This window comes from Apium graveolens, chromosome 1, assembly GCF_009905375.1.
Source record: "Apium graveolens cultivar Ventura chromosome 1, ASM990537v1, whole genome shotgun sequence".
Taxonomy (NCBI): Eukaryota; Viridiplantae; Streptophyta; class Magnoliopsida; order Apiales; family Apiaceae; genus Apium; species Apium graveolens.
Genome location: NC_133647.1, coordinates 133,511,675 through 133,533,020, shown reverse-complemented (window position 1 = coordinate 133,533,020; position 21,346 = coordinate 133,511,675). Strand labels below are relative to the sequence as shown.

The 21,346-nt window shown below is 35.8% G+C and overlaps 1 long non-coding RNA gene across 2 annotated transcripts; it reads right to left on the bottom strand.

Annotated features, from left to right (window-relative positions):
* Positions 1-14,597: 14,597 nt before the first annotated feature.
* LOC141667069 (uncharacterized) lies at positions 14,598-18,039 on the bottom strand. 2 transcript variants are annotated; one of them, XR_012552473.1, is made up of 6 exons: positions 17,813-18,039; positions 17,445-17,575; positions 17,265-17,357; positions 15,913-16,287; positions 14,952-15,790; positions 14,598-14,855 (listed from the first exon to the last, which is right to left on the bottom strand). It is a non-coding gene; the product is annotated as an uncharacterized LOC141667069 (long non-coding RNA). The 2 variants fall into 2 exon arrangements; XR_012552469.1 differs by having other exon boundaries at positions 16,127-16,287.
* Positions 18,040-21,346: the final 3,307 nt, after the last annotated feature.

Sequence of the window (21,346 nt, the reverse complement as noted above, 5' to 3'; positions counted from 1 at the left end):
ATGAATCAAAAGTGTATAGTATGACTTTACAGCCGAAGTTATTAGAGAAGATAAGGAAGTGTCAAGAAGAGGTAATGGATCGGGACATTAACCGTTTGGTAGGTAAGGAATTGTGCACGCAAAAGGACGATCAAGGTATTCTTAGGTTTTCTTCTAGAATTTGGATTCCACCAGTGACGGAGTTGAAGAATGAAATTTTACGGGAAGCTCATAATTCAAGGTATTCAATCCATCCATGGAGTACCAAGATGTACAGAGATTTAAAAGAAAATTATTGGTGGCCAGATATGAAGAGGGAGATTGCAGAATGGGTTAGCAGATGTTATACATGTCAAAGAGTTAAAGCAGAGCACCAAAGACCACGTGGATTGTTGTAGCCATTAGAGATTCCAGAGTGGAAGTGGGAGCACATTGCCATGTATTTCATAGTCGGATTACCAAGGACGAAAGCCAATCATGATGCCATTTGGGTTATAGTGGACAGACTTACCAAGTCAGCTCATTTTCTGCCTATAAATGAAAGATTTTCACTAGATAAGTTAGTCCATATCTACCTGAAAGAAATCGTAGTTCGTCATGGAGTTCCTGTGCCTATCGTATCCGATCGAGATCCGAGATTTAATTCGAGGTTTTGGAAAAGTTTTCAAGAATGTTTGGGAACGAGACTGAATATGAGTACAGCTTACCATCCACAGACGGACGGCCAGAGTGAAAGAACAATCCAGACAATCGAAGATATGTTACATGTTTATGCTATTAATTTCAAAGGAAGTTGGGATGAGCATTTACCCTTGGTAGAATTTGATTACAACAACAGTTATCATGCCAGTATTGGGATGCCACCTTATGAAGCTCTCTATGGACGCAAATATCGATCTCTTGTACATTGGGACGAAGTAGGAGAACGCAAAATACTTGGACCTAAATTGGTGCAGCAGAAAAAGCAAGTTATTGAAGTTATTCAAAAGAGATTGATGGCAGCGCAAGACCGTCAAAGGAAGTATGCAGATCAATCAAGGAAAGATATGGAATTCGAAGAAGGAAATCTTATATTACTGAAAGTATCGCCGTGGAAAGGATTGACAAGATTTGGGAAAAAAGGAAAATTGAGCCCTAGGTATGTTGGACCTTTTGAAATTCTAAAGCGTGTTAGCAAAGTAGCTTATGAGTTGGCGTTACCCCCGCATATGAAACACATTCACAATGATTTTGACGTATCGATGCTTAAGAAGTATAATTCAGACTCCAGGCATGTAATCGAATTCGAGCCAATAGAGCTTAAAGCAGATTTGTCGTATGTAGAGAGTCCGATAGAGATTCTAGAAGAAAGAGAGAAAGTGTTAAGAAATAAAGTGGTAAAGTTAGTTAGAGTACTGTGGAGAAACCCAAAGGTTGAAGAGTCAACCTGGGAGTTAGAAAGTGATATGAGAGAAAAGTACTCTCATTTATTTTCTTAGGAGATTCTGAGGACAGAGTCCTTTTAAGGGGGGAGGATGTAATATATGGGATATATCATGTAATTATTTTTACTAATAAATAAATATTATGTATGTTCAGTAATTATTCTGTGAATTATTTATTAAGTGGTATATGTGTTTGAATGTTCTTGATTGAATTTGGGGGTTTCTTATTTCGGGATATATAGATGTTCTAGAGGGGTGGGTTGTGTTCCTTATGAAATTTGCAATTGATTCGTATAAGTCTTGCAAATCGACGAGGTCTGTAGAGGAGGGAGTTGTCATTTGAAGTTTACGCCGAGCTCGCCGGAAACCAGCAAACTTATCGGCCAATTTCCGTCCAACTCAGGGATTATTAGAATGAATTGATGGCATGGTTGTGTTCCTGGTGTTGTGTAGATGTGATCTGGAGGTGGTGGTGGCCTGAGCATCCCTGGATCGTCTTCTCCGGCGAGACATGGGTGTTTTCCGGCGAACCCTGTGAAAATTATAGTTTAGTACCCATACTTTAAAGAGCGATGCAGTTTGGTCCCTGTAGCTTGTAAATTTTGCAAATAAGGGATTCCAGTTTATAAATTATTTAAAAATTATATTTCTTATTTATTTTAATTATAAAAATTCATTTTTAATTACTGAAAATTCTAAAAATTATTATTTTAATTCCAAAATTTATTTTTAATTCAAAAATAAATCTGAATTAATTAGTTAATTAATTTTAGTTAATAATTAATTAGTTAATTGGTCAAATAATTCAAAAATTAATTGATTAATTGATTTATTTAATTATTAATTGATTTTAATTAATTATTTAATTAAATTTAATTATTTATTAATGACTTAAAAATTCCGAAAAATAGTTTTGAGCTTTAAAATATTATTTTAAATTGTTTTCAAGGCTTGATAATTATTATAAAATTATTTTGAAGCCAGATTTGGGCAACGAACCCTGTCTATTGCTTTAAAATTGACCCAACGACCCGTTTTGACTCCGAAAAATGTTTTAAAAATCATATTAAATACCCGAAAGACTGTTCAAGACCCGAGATTTCCTTATAAATAAAATTTCATTGATTGTTTGACGTGCTATATGCTATTTGTGACTTGTTTGTTTGACTGTCGGTCTATATGTTCAGTGTTTACTTGTTTTTAGCATGACTTTCAATCCGTTAGTCGGATTTGTGTAAAATGAAGGGTAGATAGAAGTGTAAACTGAATAGAATCATATGAGTTGAGTATTGATAGAAACTTATGGTATGTGAGCAGAAGAGGAAAGGCGTAGGAAAGGGAAACAGATAGTCGAGGAGTAGGAGATTGTGATTGGAAATTGGTGAAGTATAGCAAGCTAGTACCAGGCAAGTGTTCTGAACTTTCTCGAGATATATTGTAGATTATTGATAGTTCTGTTTTATATTGCAAGTGCTTTGAAGCACTGAACCCTAAACCTTGATTCCAGTTATTGATCTATGAACCGTAAACCTTATTCTTTCTGAACCATTGATTGTTGAATACCCCAACACAAACCACAGATATACGATACTACTCTGAAAATACATACAAACTAAATACCAACCAATGAATCAAATTGCTTTCATATTCAAACCGTTGTACCTTATGCTTTAAAAGACTAAATCCTTGTAACCTTGAAACTTTGATTCCTTTGTTATCCAATTTTTTCTTTACCTAACAGCCATTCTTTGAAATTGCCATATAGTTCTTTTGTGAAGATTGAAACCATCTCATTATTGGACATCCAGTGTTGCTTATGATTATGATTATTGCTTTACATTATTTATCTTGTTATTATGATAGAATTGGATTATTTTATAAAATTGTGGACCAGATTCGTGGACAGACCAGATTGGTGGTCAAGTTAGGCCAATGTGTGCCTTGGATCCAGTAATTAGGGTAGAGCTGTGTGCCTTGCTCGGGGTTAGTGCGTGACTGATCAGTAGCCTAACCATGGTTTTTAAAATGAAAATATAATATCCAATTCTAAATCATTAATCATTGTTCACTCGATACCTTAACTCTTTTCACTTGATGATCATTATTCTCAGTCTTGTCAATGTGACTTGCTGAGCTAGTTAGCTCATTTGTGCAATGTTGTTTATGTTCTTTTTCAGTTAAGAAGGAACCTGTTGTTAGCGAGGATCCCCAATCCAGTGCGAGAGCTAGGGGTCCAGGTTGATCGAGTTAAGCTAGCTGATAACTTTTGGGATAGTTTAAGTTTGTGAAGTTTGTAATAATATTTAATATTCAGTTATAAGTTTGAATAGTTGGGATTTGGGCGTTTGTAATATAAGTGTGTGTGTGTGGCTTGTGTGCATACTTTAACCTGTTACGGTCCGTGGTAGTTAGTAAGTAGGGTCACTGCATATTATTATTATCTTTATTATTGTTATAAGCAGGTTATAAATAAGTTGTGTGTGTGTGTACCCCAAACTTCTGACCCGGGTTTGGAGGGCGCCATAACAAGTTTGGGTATGTCTGGCTTTGGATAACCATCTAGCAAATCAATCCTAAACTTTGAGAATGTGCCAGCTTTGACATTTAGGAATCTTCCATCCTTGGAAATTCTGCTCATTACTTTTTCCTTGAGTTCTTCTAATCTTTTAATGTACATTTCAATCTCCTCATCATACTTTCTTATCTTCTCCTCATATTCAGCCTTATTCCTTGCTCTCCTTTCCTCCCTCACTATCAACCATTCAGCTAAAATAGATCTCTATACTTTTGTAGCAGTATCCTTATCCTTCAGTAAACTTATCACTCTCTTGATTTCTGTGGGTGAAAAGGTGTCCATTAAGGTACTGCCAATAAATGTGAAGGACCCATCTTCATAGTAGATTCTTACTTCCCTTAGTGTTACAACCCAAACTCTGACTATTTCCTCAGCTAGTTGTTGAAAGTAGTCTTCATCTGAGTTGCACTAGTTTAGAGGTAGAAAATCACTTTGCTTGTAATAATTCCTGATGGCCCTCTCAGTAACTTACACTTTTTCAGTATGCTTAGCTTTCTTAGGTTTTCTCCCAACAGACTTATAGTTAACTTTGAGTGATGGCTTTACAGAAGGTAGGTTTGTGATTTTCTTGAGAAATGTTTGGCTTGAGGTGATTGGTATTTTTAGAATGGTATTAGCAGTTTGTTTTTATAGGAATTTAGACTTTGAGGTAAGAGGTGGTTCAGTGTATGAGTTTATTGGATTTGAAGGTTGAGCTTGACTTATTTGGATTTATGTAGGGTTTGTTGGTGTTGTGGTTGTGATCCATCTTCCTTTCTCTTCCTTCTTCTTTCTTCCCCTCTCTTCTTGTCATCTCCCTTCTTATCATCTTGCTTTTTGCCCTTGTCACCAATTTCAAGTTCCTCTATGATTGGTGTCCCTCTTAGAGCTTCCACAAGTTTGGGTCTGTCTGGTTTTGGATAACCATCTAGCAAATCAATCCTAAATTTTAAGAATGTACTAGCTTTGACATTTATGAATCTTCCATCCTTGGAAATTATGCTCATTACTTTTGCCTTGAGTTCTTCTGATCTTTTAATGTATATTTCAATCTCCTCATCATACTTCCTTATCTTCTCCTCATATCCAGCCTTATTCCTTGCTCTCATTTCCTCCATCACAACCATGCATCTAAAACAGATCTCCATACTTTTGTAGCAGTATCCTTATCCTTCGGTAAACTTATCACTCTCTTGATTTATGTGGGTGAAAAGGTGTCCATTAAGGTACTTCCAATAAATGTGAAGGACCCATCTTCATAGTAGATTCTCACTTCCCTTAGTTTTACAACCCAAACTCTGACTATTTCCTCAGCTAGTTGTTGAAAGTAGTCTTCATCTGAGTTGCACCAGTTTAGAGTTAGAAAATTACTTTGCTTGTAACAATTCCATATGGCCCTCTCAGTAAGTTGCACTTTTTCCATTATGCTTAGCTTTCTTAGGTTTCCTCCTAACAGACTTATAGTTAACTTTGAGTGATGGCTTTACAGAAGGTAGGTTTGTGATTTTCTTGAGAAATGTTTGGCGTGAGTTGATTGGTATTTTTAAAAAGGTGTTAGCAGTTTGTTTGTATAGGAATTTAGGCTTTGAGGTAGGAGGTGGTTCAGAGTATGAGTTTATTGGCTTTGAAGGTTGAGCTTGACTTATTTGGATTTGTAGGGTTTGTTGGTGTTGTGGTTGTGATCCATCTTCCTTTCTCTTCCTTCTTCTTTCTTCCCTTCTCTTCCTCTCATCTCCCTTCTTCTCATCTAACTTTTTTCCCTTGTCACCAGTTGCTCTTGAGGATTGACTTGGATTTGAGCCAGAAGGAGGTTGATCATTTGGCTTCTGCTCATCATCATCCTTGTCATCCTTTAAAGTATAATCTGTTGTAGGCAACATGGTTTCTACACTTTGAAGATATCTCCCCAAGATCCTGATCATTTCTTCATTTTCAGACTTCTTGTTGATTTTGGTCTTTAGATCAGTTTCAAGGGTCATGACCAATCTCAAATTATTCCTGACACAATTTTTAAGAATTGTGAAGTATCTGCACTTTCTGGTTTATGGACAGATGTAGGCAATCCCCCTGCTTGGATGGAGATAGGCTTCAGGAAAAACAGCTATCTGAGTATGTTTGAGTTCCTTTAGCAGTTGAGTGTTCTCTGGAATTATAGTGTGTACTTTGTCAATCATCACATCCAGCTCAGATGCTCTTAGTTTTTGAAGATTGAAGAGAGATACCTGGAGACATCTGTCCAGTCCACAGTCATTCACATTTGCAACTATTCTCTTTTCCAGAAAGTTGTCAACTTGGACAAGCACCACTCTAACAAAATTTATGTTGTTGGTCAAAGCTTTCTTGTATGTAACATAATTGTTTTGAAGAGACACCCTCAAGACTGTCAGAAGTTCATTAAATTCATTATCTTGACAAGGTCCTTCTACGGCTTTTCTTTTCCAACATCATGAGAAATTTGAGCTTTTGATGAGCTTTGACCATGCTGAGTTATTGAGATCACTTCTTTTGACTTGCCAGCATCCTTGTATTTTTGAATCCTAGCTTTTATCTCCTCCTTAGTCTTGGTGACATGCATGATTAGGGGAGTTGGCAATTCTGGCCTCACAGCTTCTGGAAGTGCAGGAAGAGGTATATTAAGCTTTCCCATGATAGCTCCCAAAGCCACAATATTTTGCATTTGTAAGTGCTTGTGGGAGTCCATCAAATTCTGAATATTGTTATGTTGACTCTGCACCAGTGTAGTGAGAGCTTGCACTTGAGTTGTGAGTTGGTCGTTTGAAGTTTACAGAGTGGAGACTTGACCTTGAAGTGCTTGAATTTGAAGATTGGTAGATGTAATGGCAGGTGGATGAGAGATTGATGGAATAGAGGGTTCAAAGGTGTCTATCACAACCTGTTTGATACCCTCCATGAATATTGCAGAGGGCTCAAATCTGCTCTGGTGAAGCTGGGCCAACTTGAGCTTTGTGTCATTTGAACTTGTGATTTGTTGTTGAACCACTTCATGAAGAGCAATGAAAGATTGTCTGAGATTTTTGACATCTTTTTCCATAGTGGTCAGATCTAGTCTTTTCATTTGGTCAGCAAAGTGTTGAAACTTTGAAGTGATCTTGACTTGAGAAGGTATAATCGCATCCATCTTCTCATTTAGCAATTTCCTAACCTTGTCTTCATGACCAATCAACCTGAGTTCTAGAGATTTTCCGAAGAGATGGAAAGCTTTGAGTTGGGCTTTGGAAACTTTATTGATTACATCATAAACTTCAGCAGGAGTTAAGGATTTAGCATTGCTCCCCAAAATAGTTAGATAATCTTCCATGAATTTAGCTAAAATACCCTCCATCTCCAGATTGTAGTCCTTGTTCAGCCAAGCATCACAGTTGCCATCCTGTTCACCTTCATTAACAATTTTACCTTATTATTCTTGGACATCTGTTTGATATGAGAGCATTATGTCTTGGTAATCTTGGTTAGACATATCTGAGGTTAAGAGTTGTTGAGAGATCTGTGCAAGTCTTGCTAGCTGTTCAACCCTGAAATCTTCAAGATTAGATTGAGGTGCAGCTTCTTGTAGCCAGTTGGAGACTAGATGAGGTGGTTGAGAAGTTGAGGGTTCAGTTGTTTGGATTTGTGAGGAGCTAGGAACACCTGTGACAACAGTCACAGTTGAACTCACAGTTTGCACTGTGGTTGTCATAGGGTGTTGTTCCTTACCAGTTGTGGGAACCTCCATTTGAATTAGAGGAAATTTGACTGTGCTATTGTCATTTACAACAGCCTCAAACCCTTGTGTTTCTTGCACCACACTGTCACTTAAATGTGTTATACTTTCCTCCTCTATGACAAGATTATTGGAAATTATACTCCTAGCATCAATTGCTAATGCAATTTCTGCTAGGGTTGTGAGGGGAGTTGTTCCTGGAACAAGAACCTCCAATTGAATTGGAGAGGATTTAGATAGCTCCCCCTCAGGAGTACTACCCTCAAACCTAACAGTCTATGAAGACTGATTTGCATGTGTAGGTGCATTTGTGTTTGTCACAGGGTCTTCAGTGAAAACTGATGAAACCCCTTTGTTTTTTATGGTGTCATCAAGGTCTATCCCAGCTAGTAGCCTCTCACCATCTAAATTTGGTGTTTGGGTGGTGAACGAGGTTTCTTGAACCAAGTCACTTGAAAGGGGCAACACTTGAAGATTTGATTCAAGTGTTTCAGTATAGGAAGAAGAAATCTTAGATATAAGATTTTGAAGCTCAGGACTGAGTATTGGCAGCTCCCCCTAAATGGATGAGGGAGCTTCAATGGATGTGCTCTCCTTGTGTGTGCCATCCATATTTCTCCTACCATACACTTGTATTTGTTCAAGTGTTGGCTGTGCAGACTCTTTACAAGATGCATCGGGGAGAATTCTTTTTTCAATAGAAACATCTTGTTGAGAGGATATCTCTAGAATCTGTTTTATCCCCATTTGTACAACTGCATCCTTTTGGGAGGACAGAGGTGGCTTGAGTGGTCAACTCAGTTTTTTAGCCTTCTTTGTTTTTCTGACCAAGGGTGACTCGGTTGGTGTTTGTTCCTAACCACTATCATTCATTACAGTGAGGGTTATCTTCTTTCTCTTCTTTTTACTCACTTCATCCTTTTGAGAGGATAAAGTGGTTGGTTTCCTAGCTGCTATTTATTTTGAAAAAGTGTTCTCAGCTTGGGAAGGCCCCTATTGGTTTTTTCCTGTATTTGAACTTCTACAGGTTCAGGGACCATAGCTGTACTAGTTTGAGCATTTGATCTCATATCAGGCATAGGGTAAGGGTAAGTCTTAAACCTCTCCATCATGAATGGAGTGATTTTCAGAGTCACATTTACCTTATTCTTTGTGATAAGTGAACCAAATATAATTTTGGACACTTGCTTACAATTTCCTATTTTAGTGTTGTCTATACCATTCAACAAATATATGTCTGATACTTTATGAATTGAAGTAGACATAATAAATCTAGGAAAGAAAATTTCCTTACCTCTAGCAGACTGGGGCAAGGTCAGCCTGGTGGCAAGTTCTTCCAAGATCAATAGACTAACATTCAAGTGTTTGTTGTGGGCTATTGAGAACACCAGCTTCTGCACCACACTTGAAATGTCTTCATATCCTATCTTCCTCTATGCGAAGGCCCTCACTATAGAATCAAACACAAAGGACCACTCCTTCCTTAGGTTTTTCCTGTTCAGACTTTCCAAGTTGATTCTTCCACCATAGTTGATGAAGTCCATAAACTCAGTTAGTTCATCCTGGGTTGATACATCCACTAGATTTGCAGTTGGAAGACCCAAATCCGCATTCACATCTTGCTCATTGATCTCTATCTGTTGGCATCCAATTGAGCATGTCACCACCAAGGACACGGAGTTGTCAAGCATAATAGTTCTCAATACTGCTGTTGTCCAGAATTCATGCAGAACATCCAAGCATAGGACTGGGTTAGCTGTTAAAGCACCTGCAAGATAGGATTCAGACAGAAATTTCACAAACCCTTTGAAACTGTCAGGGGCTTGGTTAGCATTAGTGAAAGCAATATAGTTGGTTCCTTTTTTTGGGATTACAACTCTAATATTGTTAAGTGCCATTGTTGTTGAGTAAGAGTGAATGGGTAAGAAAAATTATTGAGAAAGAGTTTGAAACGAGAGAGAAATCGGTTTGGAATTGAAAAGGCTAGGTTATTAAGAGTTCTCGAAGGCGTAAGTATATGTGTATCGAGATGTGTGGGTATTTATAGTAAAAGCAGATGACTTGTCAAAAACTCAAAAATAGACGTTTGGAATTAGTCTATCGAGAAGTCATTTTGAAATGTGAAAAACATATCGATAAGTTATTTTATTTATTCTTGTAGAGAACTAAAAATAAACTTATCGAGATGTCAAATAAATACGCATTTTGTCCAAAATGGACTAAATTGTTTCCAATTTTTATTTGAATAAATCAAAATAAATTCAAAATAATTTTGCCAAAAGTATTTTAACAAAATAATTTATTAAATTAAATTATTTCAGTTCTGAGTTATTTACAAGTCCAAAATGATACTTGTAGAGAACTCTGTGATTTAACACTTATAGAGAACTATAACGACTTGTATACTTTTATATTATTTAAAAGTGTAATTATTAAATAAATAGTTAAATAAAATATGTGTATTGGTTTCGATCGCTATGTGTTGTTTTATTATGATCCATGTGTGAATTAGGGTGTACAGAGTTGTTTGTGTAATTAGTTATTGAGTTGTATTGAATCGTCTTCACTTTTAAAAGTGAATTTAGTGCAACTTTATTTGCATAAATATTTGGAATATCTCTAAAATTGTTTTCATGGTTTTATTATTATAATTATTATTTTTGGGATTTTATAAAATTTAGAAATCAATATTTCCTCAATTATTTAACCCTGTATGATTTTCTGATTGCATTTATTTATAAAATCCGTATTTAATTCCAGAATTCTTTAAAAATTATGAAACATATAATTATTTAAGTTTGGAATATTTCGAGAATTTTAAAATTATTTTGGAAATTTTGGGATTAATTTCACCCGCACGTCGATTCGTTTAATTGATAAAAGCGGGTATAAACTGCATTTCAGAAATTATTTTAAAAATTATGAAATTTATGTTTTTATTAACTTCGGGATATTTGTAATATTTTAAGACTATTTTTGTGAGTTTTTGAATTTGTTTTAAGTGCACTTTGGTTCGTTAAAAATGAAAATGCGGATCAGAAATCAGGCTGCAGGGGTACATGTCCATAGTTTTGTATATGTGTCCTGTTTTCTAAATTTACGAGAAACGTGTCAGTTGCATATTGGATGAAAAAAAATATAATAAAACCCAAACATTTTTCCTCCACCCATGTATTCCCTGTTCGCCAATCTCACTATTTCACCCATCTCTCTATTCTTCCTTTCTTCTGGGGTTATTCCTTCAACTGATAATCTCTCTCTGTCACAAAGTCTCTCTGCAACCCCTCCTTTCGATCTTCTCTTCTTTTGTTCCGGTTATTCTCCTTTGTTTCCCCTCCTGTGGCTTCCCCGGCACTGTTTGTTTTCTTTTCCGTCCGCTGCCTGGGTATTTTCCGATCACCTGTTTTGTTCTGGCTAGTTCGGTGATTTCTCCGATCAGTTTTTGTTGTTGGTATATATATATACATGTGCTGTATGTATATGCCCTTGTGTGTGTGTGTGTTATGCTCGATTATATCTATGTTTTGATTTGTTTCCGGTTGCCACCGAATTTTTCCGGCGGGCGACCCCTCCTCTTTTACTGCAGTGCGTAGGCGCGTAGTCGTGGTGCTGGTTGCTTAATTCAGGCTGTTTAATTTGATTTAATCCGAATTGAACTTCTGGTTTTTGGAAAATTTTATTAATATAAATTGTATTATATCTCTGCAGGATTTATTGATTAAAGTTCGTGATATAAATAAATTGCGTGGAATTATAACATTTAATCGGTGAATATTCGCGTTGGAAACCCGATTTGTACGGGTACCCGCGAATTTTTACCGCCGTCGGCGATGAGCCTCGGCGAGCCGACGGTGGACGGTGATGACGTTGTTCTGAGTCCTACAATTTAAAATACAAAATACGATTAAAATTATAAAACACGAGTTAAGACATAAAAATGCGGATAATATCGATTAATAAGTGTATTTGATTGATGTATGTGAATTGCGAATTGACATTGTTGGTTGAATCAGTGGATGGGACTTGGACAATTGGATTTTTAGTGTTTGTGTTGTGATTAATTTGACGTTGGGACGTTCGACGGGTTAGCCGATAATCAAAGGAGGTGCTGCCCGATTTCCGAAAAATTAAGTTACGGAAATACGAGGGACCTCAATGACGTCGATCGGTTGTATGTAACTACTTTGTACGAACCTAATTATGTGTTCTGATGTAGTACTTTGCTAACACCGATAACCCTAATTTCGTAAAATGACAGAGATACTATTTTCTGGAAACGAACACCAAACCGATTTTCAAGAACGTGAACCCTAATTGATATGTGTATTATTATATGAAGTATTACGAGTCGAGTTTTGTTAACATTCGGGTAGGTTGTTAGCGAGGATATGTCAAGCATAATCGAAGGTCTAAATTAGGGTATTTCGACTTTGTAGGTGCTAGTCGGAGAGCCCAAGAGTTGGCGTTGGATAACCTAGTGATCAGTCGACAAGCGTGTCGAGGTTCCAAGCGAAGGACCTGAACGTTGAAGTCGGATCCAGGATAGTACGATAGTAAGGCAATAAATCCGAGTGTCCAAGTTAGTCCAAGGTCGATCGGTAGTAGTGGTAAATCTCTAGAAGGCAAGTACCCCTGACCATTCTTGTATGGTTCAGTATATATGAATAGCTGTTATTTTATTCTCGTAATAGAATAGAAATGTTTTAAGTTACGTATCCCCCGTATTTGAAAATGCTGTTTAATATGTTTTTGAGAAAAAGTAACTTCTGGAAGTACCTATCTCTAAAATGTGATTAAAATGAAAGGAAGTTTTGAATAGTGTGCTGTGATAAAATTGTTTTGAAAAGAGATATGTAAAAGTGGATTTGAAAACTGGATGAAACGAATCAGATATTGGATAACGTTACGTAAGTGGCTAATTCGGTTGCGCGTATTACATAACCGATTAGTCCAGCATAGATAATCAGAGACCTAGCTAGTCTCTGCGGATCCGATAATTTTGTGTGAAAGCCCGATCAGCTTTCCTAGACATTTTGCGTGATAGCCCGGCTAACTATCCTAGATAATTTGTGTGGAGGCCTGATTAGCCGTCCCTAGATAACATCCAATATATATCTGATTGTGATTTAGTGGTTCCCGTAATGGAACAGATGATTTTGTGGTTCCAGTAATGGAACAAGTGATTTTGAGGTTCCCGGAGAGGAACAAGTTTTTATAGGTCCTGTGATGGGACAAGTTTTCTGGTTCCCGTAACGGAACAAATGGTTTTGGGTCCCCGTAACGGGATAAATTATTTTATGGTTCCTGTAATGGAACAGAAGGTTTGAAAATGAAAATAGCATGCTAAAATTTAACTCTGGTATTTATGCATAGCACACGATTGTTGATTTTTGTTTTACAGAGCATGCTAGTTGATATCCAGTTTATACCTGTTTTACATGCTTCTAACGAAGTATGAATTATGTTCCTATAACTGCTTTACTTTAAACTGTTTTACTTGTTATTCATATAGTGTTGCTGCTGAGCAAGCAATTGCTCACCCTTGCAGAATATTTTATATAAATTGCAGATGCCTAGGAGATTCTTGCGAGGTAGTCGGGGCAGAGTTCCAGCTCCTTTCGTGTCAGGCTCCTCTGAGGTAGTGGTGTTCAGACCATATAAGGTCTGTTGAGTTGCTACATTGAGTTACTGGTCAAGATTGTGTAAGGTAATTTGGGTTGTATTAGTTGAGTAACCTAAGTCATACTTAAACCTGAAAAAGATCTTGGCAAAGGGGTCGTAGTTATATCCTGTTATTGATTTGTTTATCTTATGGGTGTGGTTGATGACATCAATTCCTGACCCCGGGATTGAGGCCGTCACAAGAACTCTACAATGACTTATCGATAAGTCATAATAAAGCTTATCGTGAAGTCAGTAAATTGAATTATCGAGAACTCACTCGAGAAGTCTTAAAATGACTTGTCGATAAGTCAGTTAGACTTATCGAGAACTCAGTTCTCTATATACTTTTCATCACTTTGATTCTGCCTTGTGTTAATTTTACATATTGAAAATGTAAATCAACAATTAGATAGTTTTCTTAGAATTGAAAAATTCCAAGATGAATTTTTATTTTTTGAAAAATAAATATGCAGAGATTTCTGAAATATTTATAATTCATATTTCAGTTAATTTCCAATTAATCAAATGAATTTTGATTTGCTGGGAATTAATCTGCTGCAACACATTAGCTGAGTTCTTGCCTTAGGATGAATAATTTAACATTCCAATTTCACCTACAAGTCTAGTGAAAATTGTTATTCCCAAACAGTCTAAACATGAATTACAGACATTACTAGAAAAAGTAGAATAGACATCGGCTAAAAACCGATGTCTATGAACAAAAAAATCCGATGTCTTCGTGGGTGATGTTAAAGACCCCCCATTTAATATTAATTTTAAACTGATGTTAAAGAACACGTATAACATTAGTTTTTAAAGATGTTAAATTTCTAATGCATATCTAATCTTCATATATTATCATAATATGATATTTTTATCAATTTAAACATATGTGAGATAAGCAAAATATTTCCATTTACTCATTAAACTGATGTTACTAATACCAGTAACAACGGTTTTCAAGTTAAAACGATGTAAATATAAGTTTTGACATCAATTATTTATTTCAAACCGATATCTATTGGTGACAAACTGATGTTTATAAAGCTTAATAACATCGGTTCTCTGTTTTAAGATTTTTGTTGTTGTAGTATTTAACATCGATTTTAATCGGTATTACTGATGTCAGTGTTCAACCGAATCTGATCTATTAAGCTTTGACATGATGTCTATACCTGTTTTATTAATGCACATTTTAAAAATATAGATATCAAAAATTTTCCAAACCAATGAACTACCAAAAGCAATTGCGGCATAATACCAGTTAATTTATAAATCTAACAATCAATATTCAAACATCTGATACAACATATTCATCTAATCCAAACATCAAATACTGCAAATATCCATCCATCTATTCTACTACTGTCTATACAAAGAATTTGACTTGGTACCGACAATACTAACAACGAAAACAAAACAGGAGAGTAAGCAAACCTTTCCAGGAGTTTTGAAGATCTTTAGTTATCAGGTGTTTGAGAGAAGGATCAACAATGTAAGGATGGTCACAGCTCTGAAAAGAAAAAAAGTAAACACTTATAGAGGATCGACAAAACAAAGCAAAAGACTTCAAACTATATCTAAACAAAGATCAAGAAATTATCAGAACCTGAGGACCGAATTAAGACAGACCCAACACAACAAGGCCAACCGCCTCTGTTGATTAACAGCCAATATCAACTCCACAAAAATGATAACTTGCACGCATGACACATTGCGCCAAATAATCTCCAAATCCCTGTAGACTCATAATCTGACTAAAAATCAGTACAAGGCCATACATTTCCTGGAACATGGCCCCTCCACTAGAGGAAAAACAACTCAAATTCAAACCTCTCCAGGAAATTATGAAGATATGCACAACCAGAAAGTATGCACTCCAGGTTCTTGCAAAAACTAAAGAATAGCTGAAGACACCAATAGTGACATACTAAGACCCACACATGGATGAAACAACTTGTTGCCACGCTTGGAAATAGAACAATCAAGACTCCGAGATAGAACAAGACGGGTGAAAAAGTCCAGAAAACTCGGCATAGGAATTAGTAAGCATATCGGGGTTAAAATATGATCATTTGAGATAAAATTCCAGGACTGAGCAACTTATCATAGAAGAACGTGATGGCATAAAAAATAACCCACATTCTGGTATTTCTCGAGAACATGCAACTTGCCCCACAATACAAAATTCCAGGGACCTTGTTTACGAAGACACCAACACAACGGCGAAACAAGCCCCAAGCACACTGAAACAGATTAGAAAACAACTGCAGCTATTACCAAAAAGCGCAGCCCATCACCGACCACTGCCTGACATATTTCTGCATAGTCGATTTTAATCCAGCAGAATAACACCTCATAAATCTATAATAACCAATTTGTAGCAACATGACAGGACACCGCAAAGCAATAGATTTGGCCCACATGAAACCCCGCAGAATCATGAACCTGATTGACATAAGTAAAGACTTGTCAAAAATAGAATCTAAGCCATAAGTAAAGACTTGCATTTAGGATATTGTGTTATTCTACTGGGTCAAATTAAAAAACAAATAAATAAATACCAGTACCAAAAATTACATAATAAACACAGTGATTTCTTTTTATTACTGAACGTAGAGGCATCATGTTCGTGGGTTCAATTTCAAGCACAAAAAAAATAGATAAGTACAGCCTCCTCCATTGGCTCCCAAATATGTCAATAACACGTACAACCACCTGGTTCAGAGAGTATCCAAAGCTCAAGGAAGATATGTATGTAAAAGGAGCTTATAAAAAAGACACCTCTCTGCTAGTAGTGCCATTGGTGAAGCCATTCTTCCCAATCTTTTGGTAGTTGCTCATCCATTTCTCCTCAAGCTCTTTAATTGATTCCATGTAATCCATCAGGCAATTCCTCTTTTCCCTCTGATGTTTGAGAACACATACATTTGCAAGAGTTTAGCCTGTGAAAGAGGATAAGAGTTTAATCAAATCCATATAATCATTTCCAGAATTTAGCCTGTGAAGGAGGACATGAGTTTAAATTTAGGCACAACGGACTAGTCCGTTTATCTTTCTTGAACGAGGACAAGAGTTTTAAGTATGTTAGAAACTAAACTCAATTATAGGTGGACTAATGACAAGACAAATAACATATTTCATCTGCGAATATTTCAGTTTTGCCTCCCTGATTACATGGAGAGCGGCCAAGTGCAAATAGTACTTTCACACTATGCAACATCCGAAGTCCAGGCCTCTTGCCACAGCCACTGTGATCCTATTGTAATTTATTTTATGTCAGTTAAATAAATTTACTTAATTATTATTAATAATTATTTTTTAAAATTTATTTGAATGTTAATTTGTATATAAAATCAAATATCTTTTCAAAAAAAATATGTTATCATTTTAGTTTCAGTTATTTTACGAAATTACACTTATTTATATTATTTATAGTATCTCTATCTTTTGGTTTCACTGCCCTGCATCAATGATGAAAAGAATAAATAAATTGTCACATAATTTATTAGAATTTTCATTCTACAAGTCAAGAAATTCGACTTCATTGTAAAATAAGAATAATTACATCGATTTTTTTCATTCCAAAAGTAAAACTGCAGAATTACATATATATATATATGATTTCATTTAAGTTTTAGCTGACTGGAATTTACCTTATCAAATAATCATCACTTTTCTTGAGGACCTTCTACCATTATAATCATATATGTACTGGTAATATGAAATGTGAAGCTTTCTTTCAATATGTATATCCTCATTATGCGCTCTCTCAAGTTTTAACAACTCGAATGATATTATATCAAAGGGTCATTCTATAGGAGTACCCGATACATCCAGTCAAATTGTAGAATGTATTCTTATAACTGAACTTGAATGCGAATAAAGGTATAATAAGTGGTATTCATCAATAGGGTTTTACCGGAATTGGGCACCAGTATAGGCCTGTCCGAATGACCATCCTGTAGGCGAAACATTATAGGACATTGTTGTGCTACCATCACTTGTGGTGACTCTGAAAGAGATGACAAAAATCACTGTAAAGAAAATTCAACAGGGAATACATATAGAAAAATAAAAGAAAATTAAAGGAAGGAATTACTCGTGCAATTTGGGTCGCTTGTTAAGACCAGGGTACGGTGCAACCCCTCCAAAGTCCTGACTGATCGCACAGCGCCCTCCGTGTTCTCTCAATCCTAACAACAGCCTTTCCATTCCCAACCATCAAACTCCCTATAATAAATCACATAAACATAAGTCTACAATCATTAATACACACAAAAAAACACCTCATCTATGAAACCATAAACCCCAATTTCATAATAGTGCTACCCAATTTCATAATCTAATAAAATTAAACCCCAACCACAATAAAAATAAAAACCCCCAAATTTCATTATTTATCAATAAATTAAAAAATTGGATTTTAATTTGAAACCCCAAATTTAAAAATTAGAGTTTAAAGTTTACCCAATTCAAACTTTGACCTCCGACTTAGCTTTTACCTCCGACTTGAGCTTTGTACTACGATTTAAGCTTCAAACTCCGACTTGAACAAATTTCACGACCTTTTCAAAATTCAACGAGAGCACATAGAGAGAGCAGTCGAGCGGGGAGAGAGGGAGAGAGAGATATGGATGAGCACAATTGAGCACGATTGAGATGGGTTGTTCTTTAGTCGAGTAGACAGAGGAGAGTTTTTGATATATTTGATTTATGTTTTATTATTTAAGAGAAGTTGTATATATATGTATTTTAATTTTTTATTATAGTTTAATAATGTGTATATTTCAAAAGAGGGGAAAATTTCTTGAAATTTTCCTAAGGTAAAAACGGGGGAAGTTTTTAAGAGGGATTGAATTATTTGGCTAGGGGGAAACGGGGAGGAGGCGCGCTGGATTCTTTTTTTTAAATAGACATATAACATCGGTTGGTTTGAAAACCTTGATGTATGTTATACACAAAGACATCGGTTAGACAAAACCAGTATGAAAAATACTTTTTACATCGGTGCCAACAGCAACCGATGTATAAGAGGCGATGTCTATTCTACTTTTTTTAGTAGTGAGAAGGGGGGTTGAATGTAATTCTGGCTTCTTTTTATTTTTAAGAACAGTTCTACTATAAACATATATAACTGTGTTTGATTTAGCAATGGTGTGGAACGAAAGTAGTTAAGAAATCAAATCACAAAGTAATCAAATACAAGTATTTAAAAACTTTCTGGTGGATTGAACTTTTCCCCCAGAGATATATATTAAGTTGAGAACTCTGTGTAACAAAATTGTTCACAGCTGCTTACAAGTTGAAAATGCAAGAATAGAGAAATTCTTTATAGATTTTGCCTTATCTATTTCTCTGGTAAATTGCTTACTAACTTGGATTCTTTTCAACTTGCTACCCTTGGTTTATATATCACCAAGGTACATGATAAAAAGACAAGATAATAAGACAAACTATATCTAGTCTAACTTCATGCTGCTACACTTCTCTTTCCAGCATCTTTGAATATCATCTGTTTAGCATGGAAATGCTTCTTTGTTCTCTAAATCCTTCAAACAGGTTGCCACATTCTATTTGCATACAACCAATGCATGTGACTGTCAAGTCACTATCAACTACTCTTTTGAATTTGAACATCCGTTGGAACTTAGATTGACCATCCGTCGAAATCCGAGTTGATCATCCGTCGAGACTTATCTTGATCATCCATTAAAACTTTGTGAATCATCCGTTGAGACTATCTTTTTGGAAGTTAACTTTATTTCATTTATACAAGATTACAAGACATCTAATATTTACAATTCACCATCTTATCTTGCATATCAATCTAGTAGTCAATATGACTTAAACATTTTACAATATTTAGTTCACTAAGTTGCTTTAAGTATGCAGAAATGTGCTACTAATCTTATTCATACATAAACTGCTCTTTCAACAGATGTTGAAATGATCATCCGTTGAAAGCTACAATTTCACTTAATTAAAATCTACTAAGTGTTTTATTCAAGTTATCATCAAGTACACAACATATTCCTAACAATCTCCCTCAATTTATGTCTAATGTAATTGTAGCCATAAATTAAGAGAACCTTGATAATAACAAAACACTATATGAATACAGAATGAGATATAGTAGATTAAAATTTACAAGTGATGTAATTTATTGAAAAAATCTCATAATGAAAGATTTTAGAGTGTCTTACAGATTATTTTCAAGGTGCTCCTCTAGACTGAGCAAATTTAGATCATTTCCTTGATTGCCTTGACTTATTTCCCAGCTTCACATCATTCTCTTCAATCTGGTATTGGAGTTTTCTGAAAAATTCTAATTCTTCATTATTTGTTAGATCCAGCTTTTCTTGCATTTCTTTTGAGTTTTATTGCTTACAATATTTAGCTGATCTTCCAGTCTGAAGAATCTTCTAATGTTCTTTTCATCCTTGAACTCCATAATCCAGTATGGCCTCAAATGCACCCTATCTCCAGTGAAGAGAATAGTCAATACTCTTGGGAGTGCATTTGGTCCTCTCCAGCTATTTCTTATTTCCTCAATCTTGTTTAGTACCATTTTCTTGGTAACTATGTTGAATCCAAAGTTTTTCTTGATTGAGGAGAAGATAGTTACTAAAGTTGAATAGACTTCATTGAGAATTCTGTGAAGTGACCATGTAAACTCTTTACCACACTTGTACCTGAAGTCTAGTCTCTCTGGAAGGTGCTTGTAGGCATCAACAGATCTGACTTCTTCAAGCTCATCCAGATAGAGATTTATGTCTGAGAATTCTTTGATGTCACATATGAAGAGTTGATCTCCTTTGTTGACACTAGGTTTGGGTTTGGCCATTTGCTTGGATTTAAGTTTGGTAGGCTTGACTATTTTGACTACTCTTTCCTTTGTCTTCCTTTGTTTGGAAAAGATTGGAAGATTTAGATCAGGAAGAGGCAAGTTGTCCCAATCTATAGGCTCATCCTTTGGAACAACAGTATCACCATTAAATGTGATGTTAGGATCAACCTTGAACTCGGCCTCCTTTATAGTAGGTATGACTGATTGGCTTGTGGTTGTAGATTGGATTAGCATGTAATCTTCCTTGTCTTCATCAAAATCTATCTTCCTCTTTGCATGGATCTTGTATCTAAACTTTCTTTTTATCTGCTTTGGTTCTTCTTTCTTTCCTTCATCCAGATTCTTAGATGTCTCAGTTGGCAATATAGCTTCTGTGATTGCAGGCTTCTTAGCTTGGTTCTTAGAATCTAAAGTTGCTTATTTTTGTTGTTGTTTGAGCCTCACCTTTTCCTCTTTTCTAGCCTCTGCAAATTTTGGATGTCCAGCCACCACACAGATTAGTTTGCCATTCCTCTAGATCTTAACAATTATGTTCTTTGACACTGTATCTCTGGGATCTTTGGATAAGGCAATAAACCTTGCAAGCAGCTTCTTTTCATCTGGCCTAGGGGTTTCATAAGATAGGTCCAGTAGATTTTTGTCTGAATCCTTTGGATAATTTCTTTTTGGTTGAAAAATCATATTGGCCTTTGGAGACTTGATTGATGAGGGTTGACCCCTTTCCATATTCCCTAGGCTCATTTTATTAGCTGAAATTTGTCTCAGTTTGCAGAAGTGAGAAAAGACCTTGTCTAGCTTCTCAATTGGACCAAATATCTTCTTGATATTTTCTTCAAGCTTCCTCAATTTTGCATCTAGCTTTTGCTCAACTGCTGCAACATCAAACTTTTTAGATCTCTCATTTGATTCCAACTTAACAGCTGCTATCTTGATCAGATCAATGCTCATTTGATTCCAACTTAACAGCTGCTATCTTGATCAGATCAATGCTTTCCAAGGATGGTGGCTTAGGAAAAGCAATTGCTGGCACAATTACTTTACTGACTTGAATGTTTAGCACTTTCTCCCTCTCACTTGTTGACTCCCCTCAGCTAACTGAAATAATAGAGTCTTTCTCCCCCTTTTTGTTAGCATCAAGTTGAGTAGAGGAAGAA